Genomic DNA, 12,070 nt, shown 5'->3' with positions numbered 1-12,070 from the left:
AGAGCATTTTTCAGGAGACCCTTCTAAAGTACAGATTTTTTTTAACACAAATAGAATTGCATTTTTCTTGTAGACCGGCAGCATTTGCCACCCCCCAGTCTAGAATTGCATTCTTGATTTCTTATCTGTCTGGAGATGCTGCAAATTGGGCAGTCCCATTGGTACGTCAAGATAGCGCACTATTGTATAACTGGCGGCGCTTTGTTGAAGAATTTGAGAAAGTATTCAATAGACGAACTGTGACCTTATCTGCAGATCGGGAATTGTTACAATTAAGACAAGGGAATAGAGACCTTATTGCATACCTATCACATTTTAATAGACTTGTTGCAGAAACCTCTTGGCCGGAAGAAAATAGAGCAGCTCTTTTCTATCAGGGGTTGAAAGACGATTTAAAAGATGTTTTCGCCCAAATAGACCCACAACCAACAGCTTGTTCGGATTTGATAAATCTAACCTTACGATTAGATCACAGACTCTCTGAACGAAGATCAGATAAAAAAAGAGGTGATAAACCTAATTGGAAAAATGAAAACAGACCTCGAACTCAGTTTGCACATTCCGAATCAAGTCCTGAGCCAATGGAAATCGGAACTCTTAGACAGCCATTGTCAAAAGATGAAAAAGACAACAGACGCAAGAATGGACAGTGTCTTTATTGTGGTCGCAAAGGACATTTTGTAAAAGACTGCATGATGAAACCCAAGAGCAAGTCTCCAACTACTGGCAAAGCGTCAGTTATTGAAACAAAAGACCAAAAGTCGGAAAACTAACATGCCCAAGATGTTTAGAGGGGGATCTCTTGGGTACCATTGCTTACCCTTCAGTAAACTCTTGTGTAAGTAATTACAAAGCTCATTAGCAGTACAAATACAACTAACTCATAAAATTTGGCAAATGGAAGTTTTAATTGATTCAGGGGCCACAGGAAATTTTGTCGATCTGAAAACTGCACAACGATTAAGTATAATCTGTGAGAAGAAAGAAACTCCTGAAATAGTACAAGCAGTAGATGGAAAAGTCTTGTCTGGAGGTCCAGTTACCATGCAAACTTCGAAAGTGATAATGTGTTGTGAGGATTCTAAAAGACAACATCATAGAGAGGAGGTTCAATTTGATGTAATCCAAGCACCTCAGTATGGATTTATTCTTGGAATGCCATGGCTCTGTCTGCATAATCCTTTAATTGATTGGCAAAAAAGAGAACTTGTATTTCTTTCTGACTTTTGCCGTTCATCTTGTGTAGAATCTTTTGCATCAACAGTGAGTCAAATTGCAACTGCTGAGGAGAAAGAAACAATTCTACCCAAATGTTACAAGATGTTTCAGGAGGTATTCAGTGAAGAGAAGGCAGCAGTCCTCCCTCCTCATCACAGCTATGATTGTCAAATCGATCTCATACCAGGTTCTTGTGTACCAAACTGCAGAATTTATGCTCTGTCTGAAAAAGAAAATCAACATCTGAGAGAATATTTGGATCAGTATTTAGAAAATGGTTTCATCCGCCCCTCTAAGTCACCAGCCGCCTCTCCTTTGTTTTTTATCCCAAAAGCAAATGGGGAATTAAGAACATGCATTGACTATAGGGCTTCGAACAAAATCACAATTAAGAACAAATATCCATTGCCACTAAACCCAGTCCTTTTAGATCAAGTAAAAACAGCAGTTATATACACGAAACTTGATCTAAGAGGAGCTTATCATTTGGTGAGAATTAGGCAAGGAGATGAATGGAAAACTGTATTCAAAACTCGATATGGATTATTTGAATATTTGGTAATGCCATTTGGCCTTTGTAATGCACCAGGGGCCTTTCAGTTTTTTCTCAATGACGTTTTAAGAGAATTTCTGGATTTATTTGTTATCGTCTACATAGATGATATTCTAATTTATTCAGATTCAGAAGAAAAACACGAAGGTCTTGTCAAACAAGTATTAAGAACTTTACAATCACACAACCTGTATTGCAAATTATCTAAATGTGATTTCCATGTTTTTGAAGTTGAATTTTTGGGAGTACTGCTCACACCAACTGGCATGAAGATGACTGATAGAAAAATAAAAGCAGTAGCAGAATGGCCCATTCCAAAGTCAGTTCGAGATGTGCAATGTTTTTTGGGCTTTGCAAATTTCTATCGACGTTTTATAGATCATTTTTCAGCAGTGGTAGCTCCCATAACCCGATTGTTAAGGAAAAAAGTGAAATTTGAATAGACTACAGAAGCCAATGAAGCGTTCCAAAGTTTGAAAAAGGATTTCACAGTAGCTCCGATTCTAATGCATCCTGATGTGAATGAACCTTTCATAATTGAGGCAGATGCTTCCGATGTAGCAATTGCGGCTATTTTATCCCAAAGACATCACAAAACAGGTCAAATGCATCCAGTAGCATATATGTCTCGAAAATTGAATGCAGCAGAACAAAATTACATTATTGCTGAGAAAGAGTTGCTTGCTATACTTGAGGCTTTCAAAGAATGGAGACATTATATTATGGGAGCAAAATTCACGGTGACTGTGTATACAGACCATAGAAATTTATAGTTTATGAGTTCAGCCAGGATGTTAACTCCACGACAATTAAGATGGATGATGTTCTTTGCAGAATATGAATTTATAGTAACCTACCGACCTGGGCAAGACAACAAAAAAGCAGATGCTCTTTCGAGAAAAGACTCTGCTTTGCATAGATTCGAAGGAATTCCACAAGCAATAATAGAACCAGACAAAGTAATCTGTTTGTTGAACGCAGACCAATTTCTAGATAACATCCATGAGAATTTTCCTCCATCTCAATGGAAAAATTGGAAGAACAAAAAAGAAAATCAAACAATTAAAGAAGGAATACCATTCCATAGAAAACAAGTTTACCTTCCTACCAAAGAACTACAAGAAACAGTATTTGGTTGGTTACATTCCCATCCTATGGCAGGACATCCTGGTCCAAAAAAGACAGTAGACAAAGTACAAAACCTATTCTGGTGGCCAACTCTCCAAAAAGATGTTTGTTTGATGGCTCAAAACTGTGAAATATGTGCTAGATTTAAAACTAATCATAGCAAACCAAAAGGATTATTGCAAGTTTTACCAACACCAGTTAAACCATGGGAACACGTTTCTTTGGATTTTATCACAAATTTGCCACAAATAAATCTCCATTCAGTCATTTTGGTAGTTGTGGATAGTCTAACTAAGTATGCTCATTTTATTGCTAGTAAACGATTGCCAACAGCAGGACAATTAGCACAAATATTTCTAACAAATGTTGTACGATTGCATGGCTTGCCTTCAGTGTTGTTATCTGATCGTGGTTCTCAGTTTTCATCTAAATTCTGGCAACAATGGTGTCAAAGCCTACAAATCACATCCAATATGTCTACTAGCTACCATCCTCAAACAGATGGTCAAACGGAACGATTGAACCAGACATTAAAACAGTATTTGAGATGCTATGTTGAAGATTCCAAAAAGTCCTGGTTAGATTTGCTTTGGATTGCGGAAATGGCCTATAATACATCACCACATTCATCAACCGGATCCTCTCATTTTGAAGCTTTATACGGTTATCTACCTAATACTATTCCTCTAACTTTGCCTAAAGATGTGAGTGATGCACCAGCTGTGCAAGATACAATACAACTCATGGAAACTATTCATCAACGAATTCATGAGCGTTTATTACAAAGCAAAGAAAAGTACAAACAACAATATGATAAACGTCATAGACCAGGACCAGAGTATGTTGCCGGAGATAAAGTATGGTTGTCCACCAAAAACTTAACTTTCAAGCATAAGAGTATGTTCCATCCCAAATTTATCGGACCATATCCAGTGCTTCGTCAAGTCAATCCAGTAACGTACAAAATGTTACTTCCAAAAACCTTACGGATCCATCCAGTGTTCCATACTTCCCTTTTGAAACCGGCTAGACAGGATGTGACACCTAGACCAGCTCCAGTCTTAGTTCACAGTAATTGGGAATACGAAGTGCAAGACATATTAGACTCTAAACTGAGGGGCGCTAAATTGTGGTATCTTATCTCCTGGTAAGGATATGGTTCTGAGAATGACTCTTGGGAACCAGCAGAAAACATTCCCGCCTCTCGCTTATTGCGACGTTTCCACCTCCTTCACCCTTCAAAGCCGAGCCCTAGACCGCTCCAGGGAGGGGGGAATACTGTCAGGACCAGGGTGGCTTGCGGTCTAGGGCCAGCCTTACTCTGCAGCAGGCACAGTCTTTGGCCATGTTCAAGGCGCTTATGTGGTAAAGCGCATTGGTTTCTTTCTTGTCGACATAGGTGGCTGCATTGTTTAAGAGTTTAGCCTGCCCTAAGACCTTGTGTGTGATGATGTCTTAAATCTCCTTTGATTTAGATATAGTCCGCGAGATGCGTGAGGTTTGGCAGGTTAACCGCATCCGCGAGATGCGAGTAATTTGGCATGTTTAACCGCGTCCACGAGATGCGTGTAATTTGGCATGTTGTCGCATCCGCGAGATGCGTAGGGTTTACCGGTACAGTCGCGAACAGGGAAAATACGCGGGTGTGGTTACGTCGATGTACGCGACCACACCCAAGTTTCTTTGCTCACTATTCTGCTTGCCTTAGGGAGGAAGGTAGCTCCTTAGCAAGCTCCGATCTTTTGGGTGCCATTTCCAGTTCTTTCACCAGGTTGAAGACTCGGTATGCAGCAGTGATTCCAGTGGGTGTGTCCAGGAGTAGCAGTTTCGTGTCTGAAGGAATAAAGGCAGTTTTGGATTCATTTCTCCGTGGACAGCCTTCTTCCTGACTTCCAGAAGTGCTGCTAGCCTTCCAAATTCGTAGAGTAGGTCGTACTCTACAGGTAGGAGGACAAGTTAATTTAAAGCAGGATTATGAATGCTAAAATTATTTCAAGCAAATCTGAAGATAAAAGCTAAGTTTTCTGACAGTATTTTATAAGGAATCCAGAATATTCTGTGTTGTTAAATTTGAAGCTGAATCTTGAATACGTTTTGTGTAGAGGTTTATTAGTTTTGTGTAGAGGTTTATTATCTTAACAAATAGAGGTGTATTTAACCTTTACAAATATTTTTCTACACATTTTTGATTTTAAGCTGACATTCTTCGAGAAGTATAATGTGAATGTTCTAAAGAAATATGAACACATATAGCTAAATTAAAAAGCGCTAAGAGTTAAAGATTGTGACTTGTAAAGAATTATTTTACAGGTATTTGAGTATGTACAGTTTCTTCTTTTGAGTGAAGTTACAAATAACTAGCAAAGAGAAATAATCTATTGCAAGCATTCAAAGGTGATCAATCTTATTGTGGATTTTAAGAACCATATAGGTTTCTTTGTCAAAAGAATCTAGTAACAGAAATAATATAATTTGTTGAATAAACAAGAAACAAAGTATTTGTGTGTACATAACTTTTCCTTTTCAGATCTCCTTCCCAGCTGTTCCCTTCCTAATTCCCTTTTCCCCCCGCTTGATCACTTCAACATTCTGTGTAATTATTACAATCATAATTGGAGGTATCGAGAGGTGGGCCCTTATATCATCACATCAGATTCCGAGGAAGACTTCGTCTGACACTGTTCTTGATAATATGCCCCTATGTCTTTACCTAGATTCCTCTACGCCTTACAGAACACCCTGGATCTTGCTTGTCCCTGCACAAAACTTTAAGGAATTTGAGAGCCTCCAGAAAGGCCTGCTATGGGAGGGAGGCCACGTATCGCCCTGAATAAGCTGACATTAAACTGGTATGATGGAGGCATTAGCCTCCTCGATATGAAAAAATACTACTGGGCAGCTCATCTAGCAGCAGTCAGTCATGGCACCTACGGTCGTCCCGACGACCCTGGTTCTGCCATGGATAGATGGTTCCTCCCTGGAGGGAATTATAGCAGAGCACTATACTCACGGCCTAAATGATACACACTAACAGGACCCACAAACACTCCGTCCAAATTTGGCACAACATTACTAACTCGCTTGGATGGGGTCATAGATTGACATTAGCGACTCCACTTTGGGAATCCTAGAGACTAGGCAGCTTATGGATGTCAAAAGGGTTTGATAGGTGGGATCTCATCAGAATTTCACGTATCAAAGACATTTGGGGAGAAGGAGGGGTCAGGTCCTTTACCGAGCTGCAAATGGAATACGAGTTGGCAGACACTGAATATTTCTGAAAGGCACAGGTAGTACACTCACTTCACTCTCATCTACCATGGGGTACAACTCCTCCCGACTCCTCACCATTGGAAGACAGAATATTGGACAGTCACCTACCCGAAAAAACTATTTCCCTAATATATGCAAAACTAATAAATCACATGGATGACCCCTCCAGTCATTGCAGGAGAAAAGGATAAGGGACGGAATTGAGCTGGATGATGAGGAATGGCGGGAGGCAGTGTCATCTCCTAGAGTGGTCGCCATCCCGGTGCGACTTAGATTAATACAGCTCAAAATCCTCCACAGGGGGTTTAGCACGGTACCCCGTCTGGTATACATGGGAGGGCTGATGGAGGGGAATGCAAGTGGTGATGTGGACCCATGGGAACATTCATACACATCATCTGGGAGTGTGCTTCCATAAGCTCCTTCTGGCGGAAGGTGCATGAAATCATCAATACATTGCTCTCAGTCTGTCTCCACCCAGAGGCACCAAGGTGCCTCCTGAACATCTGGGAGCCTACTGACCTGAACATTCACCAGACACAATGGACCACATTAGGGTACATGCTCGCAAAAAAAAATATTGCACAGCTATGGGGCGCTGCTCAACCACCCACAATAGAAGCTTGGAAGCTTGGAAAAAAGACCTTGATTGATGCATGTAGAGGGAAAAGATGGTGTACTCGGCCAAGGGCTGCCCCAAAAAGTGGAGCCCTTTGAATACCTACAGTGGAGAAATATGTTTGCCTTCTCGCTGTATTTAACATGATGTTCCCCTTTCCCTGTAACATTCCCTTTTCATGTAACAATGCACCATAATCTCTTCTATGTCATTGTAGTGCTCGTATGTGTTGATTCCTCTGTAATGTTTATTTGAACCGATGTATGTTTAATAAAAAGATCTATTAAAAATAAGAAATGTAAGACAGGTGAAAAGGAGAGAGGCAAGGAGAGAGAACTAGAATGAGTGGAAAGGTAGAAAAGGAAAAAATGGACATAGGTAGAGACAGGATTCAGCGAGAATGAAAGAAAGGATAAACAAATGGAGAAAGAATGGATCAGAAAGACGTAATAGTCAATTGTGAGGGAAAAACAACAAGCAGCGTAGGGACGTTTTTCTTTATTATATGCCATTTTGTCATTAAATGGGCCACACTGACTGCATGTTGATCCCTCCATCCCCTTTCACGTCAAGATTTAGAAAGGTCTCTGTATTGGTATAACAAGGGCTCAACCTTAAATGTTTAAAGGTAATTGACAAATGTGTATGTGAAAAGAATCAGTTGGATCTAAAGGAAGTGTCCAATGGAAGTCTATAGACTGTGATACCAGAAGTTGCAGCAGTGACTGCAGGTCTCCAAATGGCAGCAACACATCTTTCAGGAAGCTGATTTGAAAAATCATCAAAGTGAGATTGGTGTTAGAACACACATATTCACTCACTCATCTATCTATACATTGCTTTATGTCACTGGAGTGGGACCTACTGGCCCCCTCATGTAAAGTTTGAAGGCTGCTTACTTCACTCACCCTTGGCCTGTGAAGGAGTGGAGTTTTCTATATCTGAATCTTTGGGCGTAATCATTAAATAACTCTAACCACTGGTTTCATGGACCTTTGTTTATCAACAGAGAAATGAAGATCAAACATCTACATATCAATAAATCATTAAAGGCTTTAAATTAAGTCAATAAAGAGAGTTAGTGTGGGCTAAATGGTTTTATTTTCAAATCTTTTAGTCTTTCATCTATTTATTCATTATACATTCATATTTTAGAATTCAGCATTAAAGTTAATATAATTCAACTTAAACCTAGAAAACGTAACATTCACCTGTATGAAATCAGTAAATCGTGACTTATTTCTTCCCCACCCCCTACAGCTAGACCAGCCTGCCAGTAAGGGGCATTCAAGACGGACCAACTTGAATCCATCACCACCTGCCCCCAACATCGCCCTGTTCTAAGGAAGGAATCACCCCAAACTAGGGCCATTGATGTAAAGAAGGCCAGAAGAGAGTCCCCCAGTCGCCCACACCACCCCTACCTACCGCCACCAGCCCCTAAGTGAAAAATAGAAAAAAGAGGAAGTGAGACAAAAAACATAGAAAATACATGACTAGAGTATTAAGCTCACTACTTCTTTGTCCCCTTTAGCCGAGCAAGCGCCTACGTTGCATCCTCCTCGGAGAAGCACATCTGAGAACGCCTATCTATTACAATCTTGAGGCGAGCAGGTTTCTGTAAAAAGGCTTGTGCTCCGGCAGCTTTGAATGGGTCTATAAACGGTAGAAGCTTCCATCGAGCGACTATTGACATGCTGTCTACTGAGACCGAAGATGTTGGTCAGGCCATCAAGGAGATAGCCTGCCGCAGAAGAAAGTTGTGGATGTATATCAGCATAGGTCAGGCTTGTGAGCCCTTAGGGCCAGAGACATTGCGATTAGGAGGGAATCGGTGGGCACCTTGTATTTGCGAGTCCCAATCCCAATCATTAAAATCTGGAAAAGCCCTTCTGAGTAGTTGACCATATATTGTTGTGGGTCAGAACCTTCCTTGCCCTCTGATATCCTGAAGATCCTAAGATTATTCCTCCTATGGCGATTCTCCATGTCCTCGATCTTAGTTTGGAGGAATCTAAGCTTGGCTCTCATGATTCTCAATGGACTTAGCCGTAGTTGCGACTATCTCCTCACTAGAAACCATTCTGCTGCAGTTCGCTGACATCCGCCGTAAGATTATTAATCCGGCCAGAAACCTCTTCCTTGACTGAGTATAGTATGCCTGTGAAAAGAAAACACAAAATACAGAGGGGTGAGAGGATAACGCACCCTCTTCGACCTCCCGCTCAATAGTTTAAATCTCACAAAAAGAAGAGGGATTAGGAAGCTACGTGAAGGTAGATAAGTGTATGGGAATGCACCAACTTTATAAAACTGCCCTCACACACAGCAAGCTGTGTCATGCTTCATCATAAGGCTGCTAACACACCTCTGTGTCAGCCAAACACTGGAGGTGGAGCAATAGGGAGGGGAAGACAATACAACACAAAGTGTGAAATGTGAGATCACAGGTGAGATAATGGTGCAGAGAAAGTGGTATGAAGTGATATAAAACTGATAATAGTAAATCCTTATCATAATTTTAATATTAGGTACCCTGTCCAGAGTAAAAACAAAAATGTGGATGATTGGTTGGAGAGCTTATAATGAGATTCCAACCCCTCCACTCTGCATAGTTGTCAACATGTTTCAACCAGCAAAACGAATACCCCAGCTTTCCTCAGGACTCTCACCACTGTAATCCCTGGGTGCTAAACCTCCCTCCTCTGAATCCAGAGGAAGAAGGGGATATCACCTTAAGTGGAGCCCCTCACTTTTGGAGAGGAACAGAGTTTATTAAATTTGTAAACTCGAAATGGCGGGGGAGTGAGAACAGCTGCCTGTTAGCACTCTTGCTTGCGAGGTCAGCTGTTACTCATCGTAATCCGTCTTTCCCTTGCCGCCTACGCTGGATTACAGTGGTGAGAGTCTTGAGGGAAGCCGGGGTATTAGTTTTGCTGGCTGAAACATGGTGTACTAATACAGGCGAGAATACACAGCCAAAAGTGCCAAGCCTTGTACTCTGCACCCACAAAGTCACAGCATCAAAAAGAAAGGGTGGACACTATTTACGGGAAACGTGGATTTCTCTGAGACTGTCATCAAACTGCGGCCAAGTTTTGATGACAGTCTCAGAGAAATTCACTTTTGGAGAAGGTTAGCAATTGTATGCCAAGTTCTGATTACAGTCTCAGAGGAACCCCCCTTTGGAGAAAGTTGCTGTTAAAGAATAGCGAGGAGCAGGAGAAGGTTGAATACTACTGCAAAAAGCATCAGGGTAGCAGGTGAATATTCACTGTACTCAGCACACTGTGTAGCTGGGAGACATGCTGTCAAAATCACCCGGCATCTGCTGATGTAGTTGGGGATGCCGGGGGCACCAAACTCCCCTTTGCCGCTACCACCCATCTGAGTACGCTCGGGGTATTGATAATGTTTAAAAATATGAGGAGCGTGGAGAAAGGCAAGCCGCCGCCGCTGCAGACAGCCTCCAACTGCTATGAGCCTCGTGGTGGTGGCGGTGATTGGGAAGGTGCGGAACGGATCAAAGCCCTTGGCATAGTCAACCCGCTGTCTCCCTTTTCGCCTCGACTACTACTAGTTGGAATACCAAGGTATGGGAGTCCGGCTATTTTTCTGCCTTACAGATGGCTAAGGCTGCGTGCATTCAATGTATGTGTTGGAATGTCTCAGGGATTAATGCACGGGTAAAACGACAACTGGATTGGGAGGAAATCGGTCATTATAAAACTGATTTGGTGGGGCTAACTGAGATGCACTTGGCACATAAGGATAGAGCCCTACTCAGGCAGTTGAATTACAATATAGTCGCTGCTACATCTAAGACCATATCAATTTGGGGGGTTGCTGTTCTTGCCTCTAAAAATGTTTAATACGGCAGCTGATCCAAGGGGTAGAAGGGTATTGACTCAACTTATGCAATCTTCTTTTAAATTTTTGATTTGTGTTGTTCATGGGCTAAATATTGATGACCCTGCATTGTTTGATACACTTTCATTTGAATTTTTGGACTGGGAGGGTAACCTGATTTTAATGAGAGAATTCAATTATGTAATGAATTATGGCATTGATTCCACTAATCGCAGGGTGGTGTCACGTAATCCCAGAATTAAGATCTCCTTAGGCAACTTGATCAGGCTCCACGGCGTCTGTGATGCCTGGCGAACCCTCTATCCATTAGATCCTGGCTATAGATATTATTCTCATCCACATAAACACTACTCTAGGATAGGTATGGTTTTTACCAAGCACACACTGTTAATATTCAGATGGCAGTATGCACAAGGGTGATCTCAGACCACAACCCAATTTATTTTCATTTTCCCCTCAATCTGAAGTGAGATAAGCCAAAAAGGCCTAGGTTTACTTTTCCCCAGCATCTATTAACTAATGTTGAATATATACAGACCTGCTCTTGTTTACTCAGGGAGTTTTTTCTAGCAATAGGAGATCTGCCTCCCCTACAGTAGTCTGCAATGCCATGAAAGCATATGTTCGTGGTATAACGCTTCAATACATGACTAAATAAATAGAGCCACAATTGAAGAAACAAATGCCCTTCGGCAAACTGTTCATCAACTAGTTCAAGTTCAAGTTCAGAAATTTGTATAGCGCACTACTCACCCAGAGGGTTTCAAGGCGCTTGTGGGAGGGGGGGTATATTAATTAACGAATATCCAAGTTTTAAGTTGCTTTCTGAAGGAGAGGTGGTTCTGTGTAAGGTGGAGGTGGGTGGGGAGAGAATTCCAGGTTTTGGCCGCTAAGTAGGAGAAGGATCTTCCACCCATGGTGGATCTATGGATGCATGGAATTGCGGCGAGGGCTCGATTGGATGATCGTAGTTGGCAGGTGGGGGTGTAAAAGGACAGGGGATACAACACACCTGCAAAATTACTCAGGGAGCTTCAGATGAACATCAATTTTTTTGCTCACTGTCAGAAATGCGATCTCAAGCTGGACGTAGACTGAAAGAACAGGTTGCGGCCAAATATGTGAAATATTGACAGCTGCAATATGAGTATGGGGAAAGGGTAGGGCGAGATTTAGCTTCTCAAAACGCCGACAAACAAACTAAGGGTAAAATTCAGGCCAACAATGGGCTATATGGTAAACTTTATAAAATATCTAAACCTATTTTGGAACAATTTGCTGGGTTTTATAGCAAGCATTATAGTGACTCAGACATTCGATCAGTTTAATGTAGGGAATATATTCAACAGTCTCAATTGCCCACTCTTGTTGGTGAGAAGGCATATGTTCTACAGATAGAAATTTCAAGT

The sequence above is a fragment of the Lissotriton vulgaris genome, chromosome 2_1, assembly GCF_964263255.1.
Source record: "Lissotriton vulgaris chromosome 2_1, aLisVul1.2, whole genome shotgun sequence".
NCBI classification, from domain to species: domain Eukaryota; kingdom Metazoa; phylum Chordata; class Amphibia; order Caudata; family Salamandridae; genus Lissotriton; species Lissotriton vulgaris.
The sequence above is the reverse complement of the archived record's forward strand: the minus strand, read 5'-3'. Positions refer to the sequence as shown.